Here is a 19,017-nt window from a genome sequence, read left to right as displayed (position 1 = left end):
ACATATAATTAAGTCCAACAATTGAAGTAACAACTGCAGATTGCCCCTTTGACTTTATCGGATGAATCCACCAAGTGTTCACTCCAACATAAACACCCTTGCGGACCCAATTTAGGTCTACCGATGGGCATACTAACACAAAATGGCTTTCAGCTTATCTTCATTTATTTGGCTCAATCAAAGTGTTTAACTAAATGAGGGTTTTGAATGCATATATCAACAAAAATGTAGAATTTAATTATTTTTATGTATTGACTTCCTCTTTAAGCATAGGAGGGAGCAAGTGATGTATGATGTAGTGTACTTTGATTAGATGCGGAATAGGGCTTTTGAGCAGACTTAGCTTCTGTTCACATCACTGAATGGGAAGAATCTTGGGAATGAAAATGCAGTAAATCCATAATTACAGGCTTGATAAACAATGCCTATGTCTCACTTTATTTCTTAATGGGCCCGACTGCATCACTGGGTCATAGCCCTAACTCCGCTCCTCACAGGGACATGACAGATGCCCATGAGGCAGGTCAGGTCCTTTGTCTTTAGAGGTTAGAAATGACAGAGTTCTTTGCTCAGGAGTTGGGCAGGGCTTGGCCAGGCTGTCTGGGTATAAAGAGGCCCATACGATGAGAGATGGAGAGCAGAGGTGTACAGCCAACCAGAGGTCCTCCTTCAGACACAGAGATCGAAAAACCAACTCACCGTCATCATGAGCCATAGCCCAGAACGGATGTCATCTTCCCGCCGCCACTTTGAGGACATCAGCAGCAGCTCTACATCCTACCACCCGACGAGATGCCCGTACCCGATCCACCATCTTCACCCACGGTGGTTCAAGAGGTGGCACAATGGCACGAAGGACCATGTCCTCCACATAAAGATCTGGCGTGGCTGGTGGGACAATGTGTGCTGGTATGGAGGCACACGCAGCGTTGAGAGACAGGAGATGGTCGTCCTTAACGACAGGCTGGCTGTTTACATCGAAAAGGTTAACTCATTGGAGCAGCAGAACAAGCAGTTGGAAATGGAGATCGAAGGCCTCCAGAATCGCTTTGTGAAGCCGTCTGGCCTGCGCTTGCTGTACGAGCAGCAACTGAGGGAGCTGATGAAGATCGCAGATAAGATGTGAGTCCAGCGGGGCCTGGCCCTCACCGAGGAGGAGGCCATGGTCGGCCAACTGGAGATGATCAAAACTAAATATGAGGAGGCCCTTGAGAAGAGGAAGGTGGCCGAGCTGGAAATCGAAGCATTCCTTCCGGATGTCGACGCGGCCACCTCTGCACGCATCGCTTTGGAGAAACAGCTGGAGCAGTTGGAGGTTGAGCTCATGTTTCTCCAGAGGGTGCAGAAACAGGAAATTGAAGAGCTGATGGCTCAGGTCTATTCTGGTCATTCCTCATCCCAGAGCTCCTTCGCCCTCCCTGACCTATTGGCTGCTCTCAAACAAAGCCAAAGTCAGTACAATGAAATCGCAGCCAAAAACATGGCTGAAATGGATTCCTGGTACAAATCAAAATTCGAAGACGTTACCAACAAGATGACAAAGCACGTCGACAAGGCCCGAAGCGTTAGAGAAGAAATTACTAGCGCCGGGAACTGGTTTCTTTACTCTGTTACTCATGAAAGTAATCTGATTACGTAACGCATGTGTGTGGCTGGAGGAGTGGCATTGAGTGGAATTGGTGGAGGTAATGGCACCAGAAATGGTAGGGGGCAATGGAAAGGGAAACGGTGCAGGTGGAAATCGAGCGATCTTCACCCATGAGGAACAGGCAGTGGAAGTGACTGAGAGGAATACGGTCCTCATCAGAACCGTGAAAACAGAGGACGACATGCTGGAGCGCAACATCCAAGAGAAGAGCTACACTGTTGAAGGTGCAGCAGATGACACGGATGAGGAACAACTGAAAGATGATGTGACCTTTTCTCAATCTTTAAATAAACCCTTACATCCCAAGAGCTTTGCAATGAGGACCCATGCCTTGGCCTGTCACCTGGACATGAGACCATGAACTGCCCCTGTAACTATGTAAAGTGTGCCTTTGTGTGCCTTCAATTTGCTTAAGAAACAAATCAAATTCTCAGTATTAAAAAGACAATGGGCCTTTGGCATAGTGACTTCAATGCCAGAGTGTCAGTGTGTGTGCACATGCTGATGGAGCCGTCTTCATAACCCTCTCTCTGATTAATAATTAGAGAGAATCGGTAGAGGAAAGATTAGCATATGTCTAGAGTGGCAGATAAGATGAGCGTTTGGCTAATAAAAGACTAGGATCTCCAAGATACAAAGAGGCAGAAACTTGTTAAAATAAAGGGCTTGTGTGTGACTCCTTGTTGGAGGGATGTATTATGGTGTTGGTTGATGTGTCAAAAAATAGGCGACTGTTTTTACTACACCTCAAACCAATGCCATACCTAAATATACAAGGGGATGGCTGAGCTGGAGCATATTCAATGGGGTGCAAGTGCAAGATGCTGAACATTAAAATAGAAACGTCTGTGATCATCTACACTAATCTGGACTGATGTTGGCCTTCAAACACTAACCAACAGTTATGGAGCAGTGATGGTACCAACTAACTGAAAGATTGGTATTGAGAGAGAAATGTAACCTAAAATAGTATGGAAATGTCTTAAAACCTACAATGATAAATATGTTAAATTGTTTGTCAAGAAGCTTATGCAAGACCAAAGGGTGGAAGGTTGTTATCTCAATACAATTGTGTAAGACTTTGTAAAAAATAATAATCCAGCAGTCACTGATGGATTTGGCCATCTGCGGGCTGTGATTTTGATGTGGTCTTGATGGGCCGTGAATTAACAATTGTCATGATCATACAATTTAACATCCGTTTTGAGAGAAAGAACAAACAACAAAAGACTAATGTGTTTGGCATGAATTCTGCCTAATGACAGCATGGTGTGTTGGGATCCAACCCAACCATCCGGTTGCCTATTTGGACTTAATGAAGCATTCTGAAAGGGCTTATCCCCGGTTCCTTTAGCTCCCTAATTAAGGAGTTTCTGCTGGTTCGGGTTCTATTCATGTGTTCTATAGTGGTGCACTCCTAAGAGCACTTGGAATGGAATTGATTACATGATGGAGCATGATACATATGGACACACAATATCATTATTCACGATTCAGCACATGGCTAAGTTTGTATAGGAGGATGTTATAGCTGAAACCCAGTTGATTGTAAATCAGACTTAACCACATGCTTGCCCTCATTGGCGGAATAAACCGACTCTCCCTGAGAAGTTCAGTGTTGTTAAACCAATGAGCACAAACAGAGTCAGGATTGATTAGACAATTTATCATTTTCAAGCAAAAACAACACAGCCAGTAGGTTAACTAAACGCTGTCTGTTTGGTACCGAGATCTCCAAGATTCATGGCATTCGTGAACTGTCATTATAACAAAATAGGGTGCATTTAAATCCATGGTAAACGACAATAGAGCAGGGAAAAACAGATAATTTTGAGCAGGGAAGATGCCATACTAGTGTAAAACAAGCATATGAGGTATCATTTCAAATAATACCAAATACATAGACATTTCAGTATAGTCCTTTATGTCAATATGTGGAATTAGGTACGTATTCAAATGAAACAACCGTAAACCAAATGCCAACCCAAACCCATTTCCACAGTTTTAAAACGATCTATACTGTAGCTATATCCTCTAGTCCCATTGTAACCTGACAATCAGTGTGAGCCATGGCTAGCCGACACTGCTTTGCGGTTCAACCGTTAATAAACTCCATTGAATTTCAATTGAGAGCCACATCTGAGGACCTTGTTATCCGCCCCTCCACCGCCCCGATCATTTAGCCTGTCACAGAGACAGCACCATGGCTCAATGAAGATGAATTATGATCCTTCCAGGGACAGGGTGGCTGAAGTACTGGGATGAGTTGAATGGCAAGGTGACACATCACCCCATCACATTCACTATCACGTCAACACTGTCACTTCCCAACGGTCCACCCCCACGATCCACTATTCACAACGGCAAATGGCGAGGAGAAACAAGAGCTGAAGTAACACAGGTGGGAACATGAATACTGTGAGGTGTGGAATATTAACAGAACACTAATACAACATTCTGGAAATGGCAAAGTCGCGGGTGGCCCTGGGAGTGTTCGTCCTCTGTTAAAGACAGAGCTCTTTTACTTACCATATGTTCCATGTTTACAAAAGTGTTCAATGATTTTGGCTAAGATGAAAGATGCATTTGATTTGGATTGTCACTCATTCATACTTGCTAAGCAGAACACAAGTTCTTTCTGCCTATTTCCCTCACAGAGCCTTGGAATAGTCTCTGTTCCCTCTCTCTCATTTTAGAGCTTTCTCTACATCAAGGAGGAAGCAAAATAATCAGTCAAAGACTTAGTCAATGTGTGTTATTTATGCCACCTTTGTTGAGGAGGATGACTAAGAACAAATTATTCCCTTTTCACTTCTCTGTTTTCTCCCTGACTTTCACATAAAGACCTTCATGGCCCATCTTTTGTTCATATTGGGTAAATTCAGATTGGGGAGATGGTGAGTACTTGATCATATGCAATCTTAGTCATTGTCTTGAACAATGGCACCTTGTATGTGGGTAAAGTCTCCCCACTGGAAGAGGTGACTTTTTAAAGAGATGGGTATGAATAATGAAGAATTTGAGAATCTTTAACTGAACACCGGAGGTCAAAACACACTGGGAACATAGTAAAAAAATACATTTTAGTTTAAACATCAGCCAATTAAAATGGTTGATGTTCTGCGATTAATCAATTAAAAAAAGTTTAGCGGTTATGCTGGTACGTTGTGGTATAGTGCGAAACAACCAAATGTTAGCCTTTAACCATCTGAACATGTTATAAACTGAACAAAAATATAAACGCAACATGTAAAGTGTTGGTCCTATGTTTCATGAGCTGAAATATCCATACGCACAAAAAGCTTATTTCTCTCAAATGTGTTTATATCCCTGTTAGTGAGCATTTCTTCTTTGCCAAAATAATCAATCCACCTGACAGGTGTGGCATGTCAAGAAGCTAATTAAACAACATGATAATTACACAGGTACACCTTGTGCTGGGGACAATAAAAGGCCTCTCCGAACTGTGCCATTTTGTCACAACACAATGCCACAGATATCTTAAGTATTGAGGGAGCGTGCAATTGGCATGCTGACTGTAGGAATGTCCACTAGAGCTGTTGCCAGATTATGTTCATTACTTTACCATGAGCCGCCTTCTATGAATTACCATGAGCCGCCTTCTAGAATTTTGCTGTACGTCCAGCCTGCCTCACAACCGCAGACCACGTGTAACCACGCCAGCCCAAGACCTCCACATCCGGTTTCTTCACCTGCAGGATTGTCTGAGACCAGCCACATGGACAGCTGATGAAACAGAGTATTTCTGTCTGTGATAAAGCCTTTTCAGTTGGAAAAAAACTCATTCTGACTGGCTGGGTCTGGCTCCCTAGTGGGTGGTCCTGGCTCCCAAGTGGGAGGGCCACTGCCTTCCCAGGCCCACCCATGGCTGTGTCACTGCTCAGTCATGTGAAATCCATAGATTAGGGCCTAATGAATTGATTTAAATGTACTGATTTCCGTCTATGAAGTGTAACTAAGTAAAATCATTGAAATTGTTGCATGTTGTGTTTATATTTTTTGTTGAGTATACAATATTCTGCCCATATTTCTATTTTTAAAGAACTTGTATTAACGGATGTTTTGGATACGGTAGGCTATAGTCCTACATAGGCTACTGTAAAAAGCATTTTTGTTATTCTTGCAATAGAAACACCATGAAATGAATCAATGTAATTAAGCTAAAATACCAAAAATAAATGGTTAGTAATAAAGGCCAGGATCACCTTATTTTCATCAAGAAAATACATCATCTCAAACTGCAGTGGTCATATTATGTAGTAGATGGAGTAGAATTGCTTAAAGATGTCTTCTGGTGGCTCAAATGAGCATTAATGGTAAGCATACTAAACTGAGGTATTACACAACTTTAAATTGAGGAACCACTGCAGTTGCACGTGATCAAAGACTACATGTAGCTGTTGCCATCATATATCCTGGTACGTTTATCCCTATGCTAATTTCACCAGGTTGCCATGATTATATCCGGTTTAAATTCCATATCAGCAAATTAAAATCGTTGACATAGTAGACAGTGTTGTAGTACTCAGTCCGGCCTTGATTGTCTCGGTCTTGACTAGGTCTCAGACAGTGAGGACTTATCATTTCTTCCCGAGACCAGCAGAGACCAGCGGAGTAAAACAAACTAAAATGTCAGCGCATAAAACCAGGCAAAATATATACACTTCTTTCTTGAAACATTAAAACAGTGTCTTAGCAGCCTTTATATCTATGATAGACATGTTTGCGCAATTGCGAACCTATTCAGTGTGTGACAGGTTTATGATTCTGAAAGGACAGCAACCATAATACCAGCACACTCATGTAGGAGAGTGAACTTTTTGTAGAACACAAAGGGCAAGTAGCCTACACTCACCAGTGTAGGCTATATGCAGGTATAAACCATATACCCACTATTTTTTTCTGTTGAATTTTACCCCCTTTTTCTCCCCAATTTCATAGTATCCAATTATTAGTAGTTACTATCTTGTCTCATCGCAACAACTCCCGTATGGGCTCGGGAGAGACGAAGGTTGAGTCATGCTCGGGAGAGACGAAGGTTGAGTCATGCGTCCTCCGAAACACAACCCAACCAAGCCGCACTGCTTCTTAACACAGCGTGCATCCAACCCGGAAGCCAGCTGCACCAATGTGCCAGAGGAAACACCCTGCACCTGGCAACCTTGGTTAGTGTGCACTGCGCCTGGTCCGCCACAGGAGTCGCTGGTGCGTGATGAGACAAGGATATCCCTAGCGGCCAAACCCTCCCTAACCCGGACGACGCTAGGCCAATTGTGCGTCGCCCCACGGACCTCCCAGTCGTGGCTGGCCACTATTTTTCAATGGGCATTGTGTATACTCACTTCTTAATCCCTACTGATGCATATAAAAGTAGTGTAGTGGCGGTATAGGATTGATCAATTATGTAGTACAATAGAGAAATCATGCACAAAGCAGCCTACACAAGCGCAAAGCACGTGAAATATATTCACATGCGCTCCGCACATATTGCCAACTTTAAACTGAATGTAATCTGCAGGCAGCAAGAATGTGCAGCTCTCAACTGGTTTTGGCATGGAGCAGCTCACAGAGGAATGACATCGGTAGCCGGTAGGGTAGGAAAGACGTTTCAACGTATGATATCTACCAGTAAATGCTAACTAAGGCAACAATGGGTATGCAAACCAGGTATTGAAAAAGTTTAGCCTGAAGTGTTCTTTAGTAGGCTATTTGTGATGTGCAATTGTCATCATGCACGGTTTGGGGCGTAGGCATGGATGGGTCACGTGAATGGGCCTGGTGGACAGAAGCACATCCACTGGGGAGCCAGACCCTGACCGGCCCACCCAATCAGATTGATGTGGTTTAAGCATTGTTGTGAACTTAGACCATAAAATGTTACACACACACACACACACACACACACACACACTGTGTAGAAAGTTACCACCCCTTTTCAAAATGTTCACCTGTTGTTGCCTTCAGCCTGAAATGAAAACATATCAAATTTGACTTTTTCCGGTTTTATTTGCACACAGTAACCCACAATATCCAAGTGAGAAAAAAACATGAAAAAAACCTCTGAAAAGTAAAACAGTAAAATACCCTGTTGGATAAGTGAACACCCCCCTTAAAATTGCATTTGCAAACTTGAGGTATAACCAACTACTATGGGCGGAAAGATACTTTCAAAAGATTTACGAGATAAAGTTGTAGAAAGGCACTAGTCACATGTGTGTGTCTTTCCACTGAAATGCTCACAGGTCAGTCATAACCTGGCTAACAGGATAGTGTATCTATTTATGAGGCAAGCTAAAAACACGGAGGCTAACTTTAGCTTGGTAGCTAGCTAGCTAGCTGCTAGGAGAATGACATGCCATTGAAGGAGTGGGTGAGTGACTGACTTTTTCCCCTTACATTGTTTTTTGGTTGCCATACACAACTAGAGAGTTGTGTAGGTGTACGTGTCCTTTGGTTAGCTAGCAAGAACTTGAACAACTGTCATCCAGTTAGCATATCTCTTGCGCTCTCAAATTCACTCTGGCTATTTACTCCGATTTCAGAACACTCTCGTCTCTCAACAGCAAGTGCACTGCTATAAAAAAAACACAGTTCCACTCACCAGATGATGATCATTTCAAACTTCTTGTTGAAAGTTATTCTTGAAAATGGAGAAGCTAACAAATTAGCAACAGCATTCTCTTTGATAACACCTGCTACAGCAGCTGCACACAATCTGACAACAAAAGCTAGCTAGCTAGACCGTGGGAAAACTACAGCTCGATATCGCGCAGTAACCTGTTGGCCTTCAAGAAGACAGAAGTTTCAATATGTTTTGTGAAAATGGTTCCACCCATTAAGTAAAAATGTGATTGGTTGATTCCACTGTCACTCGAAAATGTTGCCCTAATACAGTTGAATGGCAGACACCTTTATTGAACTTTATCGAACTAGCGAGATTTATCGCTGCATAGACCAGCATAGAAAATTCCTTATTGGATCCATTTTTCTCTTTAGTGTTAACCCTTTCATTTTCAACAAAAACTGAAGAGATTAAATCAGAACATACTTTAAAATAATAATATAATTATCATTATTATTATATTGTTATAACCATTATTTTATAAATCCTTAGCCCTTCTATGAAGGTGTAGAAGGCCTATTGTTCCCTACTGTCTTTGGTTAAGTACTAATTTGTAGAGTGCCTCTATTTTCCCTCAGCATGCATTTTGTTTCACTATTTTGAATGTCTAAAAAATCCATATTTTGTTCTGAAATATGAACACAGAAATACTGGACATTTTGATCTCTTATTATGGTGGTGATTTGACAAAATTACAATCATGGTCTTGAATTGGACTTGGTCTCAGACCTGTTGTCCCCATTCCCGGTCTCGGTCTTGACTCGGTGTTGCCCCCACCCCCATTCTTGGTCTTGACTCAGACTCAATTTGCTCCGGTCTTGGCTTTAGTTGGTCTCAAACACAACACTGGTAGTTAGACATGATAGAACACTTTTTCAGAGTGTCCTTAAAAGCAGTCAAGTGGCACCATCCGCTAACTAAAGTTACTTAAACACACCATTTTTCAGATGAATGATTAGCTTACAGAGTTGTTCACAGTGTTCACCTTGCTCCTGGTGAGTTTTGCTGTTTGCAGCAAGTTCGAACCCCAGTTGGAGTATAGTTTTTCTCTTTGAAATGTAGAATTACATTTATTGTGTTAGGGAAGTGCAGCCAAAACCTTGTAAATGAAGATTGCCAATACATTTAATGAGGAGATTCTTGTCGGAGTCCCTGTTGCAGACCGACACATAGGTTACTGTCACTGCTACATAAATTATCTTCCTGCTATAGTACAGGCCAGCAGTATTCAACACTTACCCTACGAGGTCTGGAGCCTGCTGGTTTTCTGTTCTACCTGATGATTAATTGCACACACCGGATGTCCCAGGTCTAAATCAGTCCCTGAACAATGAAACAATGCAGTGGAACTGGCCTCGAGGTCCAGAGTTGAGTTACATAGAAGTGTAGGCTTACACTTACGTACATGTACAATGTTCTATATGCATTACTATAATCACCCACTTAGTCACATACTGTATGCGTGGACCAGCAGTGAACAATGTTTTCCTTAACAAAGATGCTTGAAGTGAAAGGGGCTTGAAACCACAGTTAATGAGCATTGTTGTTTGCAATCAACCACTTTAACATTGTGTGCCACCAGGAAAGCAATGATGATTCTAATAGTCCATAAGGATCTTTATTTTTTATATTTTTTACATTGTACAATAAACTTGAATGTTGTATTAGAGACCTCCTTTATCTTTTCTCCATAAAAACACATTGATATTATTGAAACGGATTAGCAAAAATGGATTTAGTTAAACTTATTTAGGATTTAGTCATATATGTGAAAATGTGCCTTAAGAATTGGTAATGTTAGTAAGTAGCCTAGTTATGGATGAAATAATCATGAAACCAAGTGAAGGGGAACAAAAGTAATTATTGAGTTTGGAGCTTTAAATACAGTATATATCCCTTTGGTGGCCAGGTTGACCTATTTTAAGAAATGCTATTGGTTTGTGGAGAAAAAGTTTAAAATCTTTCATAGTCTGATGCAGAAATTGTTATAGGAAATAATCAAGGCCACCTGGTGAGGTTAGCATAGGGCTAAATGTACCAGGTAATGTGGTGGGAACAGCTAACATGTAGCCTTTGATCAAGTGCAACTACATGGACGATATTAATTGGCTGATGCTTAAACTTAAACTTAAACTTGCTCTAATGTGTGAAAGTATGGCCACACTGGGTCTCAGCTATCTTATGTAAATTTCTTAAGTCTATATGATAAGACATTATCACAAAGTAGCAGTGATTTTCCTCAAAGACTGCTTTCTTGTCACACTCACAAAGACGGAAGGCTGCAAGGCTCTCTCACAGCTTTCAACATCGCCATCGAGTCTTGAGGTTTATGTGATAAAGATATCACTTCTATTTTTAGGCTGCCTCTTCAGCTTTCGGTCAGATAACGTTCAGGCTCTATTCATTCCCTCTTTGATGCTACTGAAGTGTATGTTTTCCTTCTTGATAATCTGTTAATGTTTGGAAACCTGCTACACTATTTTCCATTCACCACCTTTTTATTTTTTCTAAACCCATGGATACACGAACAGTATTTCATACATACAGTATTTCAGTCCCTGAACTGGACCTGCATCACTAGCCTAGGACTTGTCGTCGAACCACAATAATGGTAGTGGTTAATCGCAATTCTTGTTTCTCCACTAGCTTTGCAACTCTAAGTTCTCCCCTCCTCACAGAGACCGCCTGTTGCTGTGTCTGATGTGTAATTTCCTGAGTTCCTGAAATCATTGGATTCTATTAAAGGTTCAATGCACATGTTTTTATCTCAATATCAAATAATTTCTGGGAAAAAAATTCTGTACCTTACTGTGATTGTTTTCAATTAAAATGGTAAAAAAAAATTCTACATTGCTTCTTAGCAAAGAGACATTTCTTAGGCAATAATTTTGCTTGGACTGTCTGGGAGTGGTCTGAGTAGGGAAGACTACTGTAGCTTTATGGCAAAGAGGTTTGGAGCTCTTTCTTATTGGTCTTCATCCCAGCAAAACAGGCTGACATTTTAGGAAGTCTTTTCAAACAGCTCTTACACTAAAAGGGTATAATCATAATTTTCATAGTATTATTCCAACCTCAAAGTGGAAATATACTGGATATACTGTATACTGAACAAAAATATAAACACAACATGCAACAATTTCAACGATTTTACAGATGTACAGTTCATATAATGAAAAAATGGGCAGGGGCGCAGCCATCGGTGTGCCTGGGAGGGCATAGGGTCACCCACTTGGGAGCCAGGCCCAGTTAATCAGAATTTGTTCTTCACCACAAAAGGGCTTTATTACAGACAGAAATACTCCACAGTTTCATCAGCTGTCCGGGTGGCTGGTTTCAGATGATCTCACAGGTAAAAAAGCCAGATGTGGAAGTCCTGGGCCGGCGCGGTTACACGTGGTCTGCGGTTGTGAGACCGGGTTGGAGGTACTGCCAAATTCTCTAAAATGATGTTGGAGGTGGTTTATGGTAGAGAAATGAACATTAGATTCTCTGTCAACAGTTCTGATGGACATTCCTGCAGTCAGCATGCCAATTGCATGCTCCCTCAAAACTTGTGTTGTGTGACAAAACTGCACATTTTAGAGTGGCCTTTTATTGCCCCTAGCACAAGGTGCACCTGTGTAATGATCATGCTGTTTAATCAGCTTTTGATATGCCACATCTTTCAGGTGGATTGATTATCTTGAGGAGAAATACTCACTAACAGGGATGTAAACAAATGTGTGCACAAAATCTTTGCGAAATAAGCGTTTTGTGAGTATTTCTTTGATTTTTAATTTCAGCTCATGAAACATGGGACCAACACTTTACATGTTGAGTTTATATTTTTGTTCAGTGTATAAAAAACAGGAAATCGTGTTTTTGACTCCAATGGGCCTTTGGGCTTGAGGAGAATGAAAGCACTGCATCATTATGTTGGCTCGTCATGATTGTAGCTGGAGCTTATGTTTTGATTTCGCGTCATACATTGGAACCTCTCACTCTCTCTCCCACATAACTACAGGAGTAAAATCACTTGATTGTGACTTAGCATTTCCAAGCATTTCAGCTTAATCTTTCTGGATATAGAAAGGTTTGCGAGGCCTGTTAAGGATGTACAAATCATCCTTGTACAAATCATCCTTTAACATATAACAGATCCCATTCTCAAAGTCTGCATACATGGAGAATCATATTGAAATGGGACCTAAGGCAGTAATTCAAAACCATTCCCAAAATAAAGACAGATTAGTTACAGTAACTGCTGTAACTGTGGAAAAAAGCAAGAAGGTTTAGTACGCTACACCCATAAGCATCAATGTGGTATTTTGCAAATTAACATACCAGTTAGGGACTGAAGGCCAAAATGTTGAGAAAGACAATGTTATTGATCAACGCCACAGAAGGGTTGTGTGTCGAATAATGTCTGTTTGAAACATACTGTTGGAATTCCTGTGTAGGGAAAAATGCAACCATCATAAGTCTTCAACGAGATCAGCATATTTTCTCCCAACTTAAAATTTCACATCTCTGCACTAATGTCCACAGCTCAAGGTTAAAGTCGGTCGCTTCTTCCAACGTTGGCAACTTTGATGAATTGGTGTCTGAGACGGGGATATTTTCAAAGTCGAGTCCTGAATGTCACTATGGTAATGAGAATCGTCGCTTTGCTTTAAACTACATCTGAAGCTGGAGCCTTCACCTGACATTTCACTTTAGGGCCTGTAGGTTACATACACAGTAAATATTATGTGTTGTAAAGGAGCGGATTGATGGTTGACATTACTCCAGCTATACTAATGACCTCAAATGAAGGTAAATAATGTAAAGTGTAACAATTGAAACACTCTCTAGCAGCACAGGGAGATGATAGAACGTCTCCTGGATTGATCATTTCTAGGAACCCATTCATATAAACTCTAAAGCAGTGTAAGAAGTCAAGTAGCAGTTCATTTCCTCCCCCAAATTGACAGATTCATGCATCTTGGGCTTGTCAGCAGCAGCAGTCAGAAGAACACATCAAGGCTACGTGAAGCAGGTCTGGGTGGCCACATTAAGCTTTAATGGTATCTGATATCTCTTATTTCCTCTTGGGGTTGGGGGATAATTTGATGGCAGTATGCTGTGGCACAGCAGGCACCAGCAGGTTTCAGCAGGCTACATCTTGCCACAGGGATAAACAGCTTTGTAGACGCTTCAGCACCAAGCTCTGGGTCGAAGTTGCCCATAGAGGCACAGACACAAATCGATGAAACAGCCCTAGACACCATCAACAAATTGAGTATTCAACACTTAAATTGTACACAGCTAATGGACATGAAATGAATAGCTTTCATGTTATTCACTTATTCATTAGCTTGTCCATGAACTAAGGCCTCGCAGAGTTAAAAAAACAAACAGGAGGAAAACATTTGCCGTGTGATGTTAAGAAATCTAGTAGTTCTACCACAACAACCAATCTATGAATTAACTGAATTATAAAGAAACATCCACAATTCTTCTCCGCTACCGTGCAATAGCACTCTGTTTCTGCGTCAGTCTTTGATAGATGGACAGACAGACAGACAACTTTCTACTCTTTTTTCATTCGCTCTTAATTAAACGCAATGTTTCCACAGAGATGAATTGGCCGATAACATGGCTGGTTTGTTCTCGAACTCGATTTTGCTCCGTTAGCCTCCCCAAATGAGTCTAGTGAACTTTTTTGGGGCCATAAAATTATGGAAAAAAATGTGTAACTCCAGTTGAATTGATTTGACTACCTCTGTCTGAGCCAGGTGTTTTCTTTCTCTTATGTTCTGAACATGTTCTGAAATGCACTGCCTGGAGATTGATCTGTGTCTCCACATCTAGTGGAATCAACACCTATTTTCTTAGTTGACTTGACAGATTATGTGAGAGTAAACAGATGACTTTAGAAGTTGGCATTGTACATTATTCTGAACTAGCTACTAAACCAATGTTGCAGAGAAACAGAGTGTTTTTTGGTCTTTTTTGTCTTTAGTGTTTCGGTCACTTGTTTACACATACAAGTAACTAAAGTGGTTTGGTAGCCATAAGTGGAGTGTTTAGGTTTTAGATCCCAGAGCTACAGTAGCTTAGTGGGCTTGTGCAGTCTTGAATCACGCTTACAGCCTGTCTGTACATTGTGGCAGTCAAAGTCACTGTCAGAGCCAAGCTGTGTGACTGTGCAACCTTGTAATTGCAGACTATGATTGAGGAACTACAGTAGCCAAAAAAACAGAGCACTTCACCAGGAAATTACCCTGCTTCTAAAAAGTCATTAGTCCAGACTGTACCTCAGATACACTGTACTGTATGCAATATTCTCCCAGAAGACACATTCAAATAATGGAGTTCAGCAAACATTTCCCTTTGGAGATGCGAAATTATCACAAAGTCTGCAAATTGAGCCACAAATCATGAGGGGAACAGTTTTCTTAAGGATGACTACTTAAGGATGACTACTTTTTGGGAAATTAATATTCTACAAATCTGCATCGGATGAGTTGGCCGTTGTGCCAGTTTATGGCAGCGTTATGCCTGGCATAAACACTCTCTTGGTCACCCTCTGACACATGCGAGAAGGGATGGCAAGAACCTATTGTGAGGGCATGAAGACATTGTCCAACCAGAAACAGATAAAAAGGAGCAGTAGGCTAAAAGATAGCATCCTATGTCATTAGGTGGGCTAAAAGTGATTGGTCCATGTAACACCCAAATCCCTTTTTGAATTGTTATTAAAGTAACACTCCTTGTAGCATATTTGCCCTTCCCCTCCTGTTGTGCAGGTTGCTTTTACCCTCCTGCCATAGCTTCCCACCATTTTACACAAGATGCAAGCTGCACCTCTATGATAAGGCCTTAGAACGTACAGTGAATCAGTAGTGCATCAACCATGCACATAGCTACCGGCGCTAATACGGATCACATCCCTGCTTGACTTATCTGACACTATTAGGTTATTCAGTCATTGTCTTCGCAATGCTCATTGCTGCTATTGCAAGAGGACAAAGGACACGTCCTTTCAACGTTGTACTTTTTTTATTGAGTCAATCCAGAGCCATATCTACATATCTATGGCTCTGGGTTAATCTAGATTTAAACATTTAAGACCAGTTTCTAGTCTTGGCTGGCACGATTACGTTCAGACATTGCTGTAGTTAGGTTTTTGGATTCCATGAATTAAATTGAGAGGGGTTAGTGGGCCAGGGAAACTCAGCATGCATCAATTCACGTCTCAGCCGTCAGTGAGGTATAGCGGCCTCCTACAGCTGCACGTTGAGGTGAACATTTAGTTTTAACTCAAATAGATCAGTTTAAGATTGTGTGAATTGTTTAGAAGCATTTCGGTCTGGAATTAAATAACGATAATGGATTACATTTTATGTACTTGCTTTTCACTCAGTCTCAAAAGAATTAGCATTAAATAGAGGTAACTCTCTCCGTCTATCATCAATGTGTAGCATGCATCTGTATGGTGAGCGGCAGCCATGTTGTGCCAGAATGACTCATCACAGCAGAGAGGCTAGGAGTGATTGGCCCAGTTTGGGGAAAATTGGATAGAGTAAGCTGGGAGTCATAGTAGGAGTTAAATGAGGACACTAATTATTTCCCACAAACCTTTTTATGATTTATCAGACTAATGTTACGTCATTTACCTTAATTAATGATTGGATTTCATCCCCACTCACTTAATAAGCGTGAAAAGTAATTTTCTATAGACATGAATCAGGTTTAAGTGCAAATTCACTTTAAATAATGACTACACAAATAATACAAAACATCACTTTTGGTCATTGGTTGTATGCATGGGATGCAGCCTAGTCACCGTCCCTGACTACGATGAATAATGCACTTACTTTAGGGGGACCAAAGTGTGTTTTATCTCTATAAATTCAGACACTAAGATTACAATCACAAACAGACCATGAATAGATTTTTAAGCAACCAAAAGACATCTCCTCCTGCAGTCCCCTTCTGTTCAATATGTGGTGTCCTGGATAGCTACTGAAGCACAGCATTCATCTCTGCTTTAATATGACGGAAATGTCAAGCGTTCCTGATTCAAACCAATTGATTTATTATCACTCAAATTCAGCTCCTGGGATATTTATTAGCATTCTGTATTCCGTCAATTCATCATCTACCTACATACACATCCACCTAAGTCCCCGCAAAATATGGGCCCTGTACAGTTAGATACTGTATGCAATGTAGCAATCTTTTCGGGGCCGAAAACCAAATTGAGTTTGAATTTGCTGGGAAGTATTAACATTCTTCCATAGATAATGCTGACCAACAGTAAGGAAATGGTGAAGCTCCATTAAGTTAAATTAACTTGAGAGGTCTTAAGTTAAAGAAGTTGAAATAAGGATGCTGTAAAAGTCGAGATTTGCACTGAATGTAATAACAGAATAACATCAGACAAAATACTGGTCTTCTGTAATGGAGGCTCAAGTATATACTGTAATCTATTGTAAATTATTGAAAGTGATATTGATATAAGTTCACAATGCACTATTATTGACACCGATAAAGTATAGTTTGTAAGAAGGTATATAGGTTGTAAGAAGTTATATTGGTTATAAATTGATTATTAGGTTATGGAATGATGGTAGTTAAGACTCTTTAACATAGTCATAGCCTGTCATCCAAAGATTTCATGTTTAAATTGTTCATAACCTCACATTAGCCTCACATGTCATCCTGGACGCCACTCTCTCCTTCGAGCCCCACACCAAGTCCATCAGCAAATCCACCTCCGTAACCTCTCCCGACTCTGACCGTCCCTCACGGACCCAGTAGCGGACACCCTCATACACACCTTTGTTCATTCACATCTTGACTACTGCAATGGAGTCCTATTCGAGGTTTCCAGAAAAGCCCTGGATAGGCTCCAGAAAGTCCTCACACGTACCAAACCTTGGGAACACATCACCCCCACTCTGCATCACCTTCAGTTGCTCCTAGTCAAATTCCACATCACCTATAAGATCATACTGCTTACCTACAAGGCTCTCCCTCCTGTTCAGTCTGGCTTTTCCCTCAGCGTTACTCAGCCCTCGCGTAAGCTAAGTTGCTTTTATTAATTTGAATTGTGTCAGGATTTGGCCAGGGTTGTTCCGGGTTTTGGTCACTAGATGCCCCCATTGTGCTTTTTGACCTTATGTTTTTTCCCTTGTTCCCCATTATTATTTGCACCTGTGCCTCGTTTCCCCTGAATGTATTTAAACCCTTAGTTTCCCTCAGTTCTGTGCTCTGTGTTTGTATGTTAGCACCCAGCCCTAGTGTTCTGTGTATTCTTGTCGATTCCGGTGGATGCTCTTGTGGAATTCTGTTTTTGTTTTTGAGTATCTCTTGAGGCTTTTTGTGCTATTCCTACCACCTTTTGGATTTGCCATTTTTGTATTGAAGGACTTCTCCTTTTTTACTTTATTAAATACACCGTCTTAAGTACTGCTGTGTCTGCCTCATCTTCTGGGTTCTGCTGACTATTTGTGGCTCAGTTGGTTAACCTCTTGAAACTCCCCATCCCGGATCCGGGATTGTGACTAAGCCTCAGGCTCATTAGCATAACTCAACGTTAACGATTTCTGAAAATCGCAAATAAAATTAAAATAATGCGTTTGCTCTCAAGCTTAGCCTTTTCTTAACAACACTGTCATCTCAGATTTTCAAAATATGCTTTTGAACCATAGAAATTGACTAATTTGTGTAAGAGTATGCAAAGCTAGCATAGCATTTTGTGTAGCATGTAGCACGCGACATTTTCACAAAAGCCAGATAACCAAATAAATAAAATCATTTACCTTTGAAGAGCTTCTGATGTTTTCAATGAGGAGACTCCCAGCCACATACCAAATGCGCAGTGTTTCCTGAAAGCGTCTGTGTGTAGGAGAAATCGTTCCGTTTTCTACATTGCGCCTGGCTACCGAAACGAACCGAAAATGCAGTCACCTACAACGTGAAACTTTTTCCGGATTAACTACATAATATCGACCGAAACATGGCAAACGTTGTTTGGAATCAATCCTCAAGGTGTTTTTTCACATATCTCTTCATTGACATGCAGTTCGTGGAAGCTTGCTTCTCTCTCTGTGCCCCATGGAAAAATACTGGCAGGTGACTTTTGCGCACCAATTTCGGCGCAGGACACCGGGCGGACACGTGGTAAATGTGGTCTCTTATGGTCAATCTTCCAATGATCTGCCTACAAATACGTCACAATGCTGCAGACACCTTGGGGAAACGACAGAAAGGGCAGACTCATTCCTCTTGCGTTCACAGCCATATAAGGAGATCATGAAAGACAGAGCCTCAAAAATCCTTGTCATTTCCTGGATGCCAAGTCATCTTGGTTTTGCCTGAAGCTCACGTTAAAGGGCACGCACAGAGAAGATATTTGTATTTCTGGACACGTCAGAGTGTTTTCTTTCGAACAGTAGCAATTATATGCATAGTCGAGCATCTTTTTGTGACAAAATATCTTGTTTAAAACGGGAACGTTTTTCTTCCAAAAATGAAATAGCGCCACCATAAGTGTAAGAGGTTAAGTGACTGTTTCTCACTCCGCAGACCCAGGTTCGTAACCGGGTCCTGACAGAAACACTAGAGCCAAAAATGAACCCAGAGGCAGCCAGTTCCCAGGACCTTTTTGCCATGCTGTCCCACCACCAGGAGACTGTCCAACGCCACGAAGCCGCCCTGGTTCAGCAAGAGGCCTTAATGGCTAGACATTCTCATC

General features: G+C 41.3%; 1 pseudogene; it reads left to right on the top strand.

Annotated features, from left to right (window-relative positions):
* The first annotated feature begins 706 nt into the window (after positions 1-706).
* On the top strand, positions 707-1,639 carry LOC135547781 (desmin-like; annotated as a pseudogene).
* The last annotated feature ends 17,378 nt before the right edge of the window (positions 1,640-19,017 follow it).

The sequence above is a fragment of the Oncorhynchus masou genome, chromosome 10, assembly GCF_036934945.1.
Source record: "Oncorhynchus masou masou isolate Uvic2021 chromosome 10, UVic_Omas_1.1, whole genome shotgun sequence".
Classification (NCBI taxonomy): domain Eukaryota; kingdom Metazoa; phylum Chordata; class Actinopteri; order Salmoniformes; family Salmonidae; genus Oncorhynchus; species Oncorhynchus masou.
Note: the sequence above shows the minus strand (reverse complement) of the source record. Positions and strands in the feature narration are given on the sequence as shown.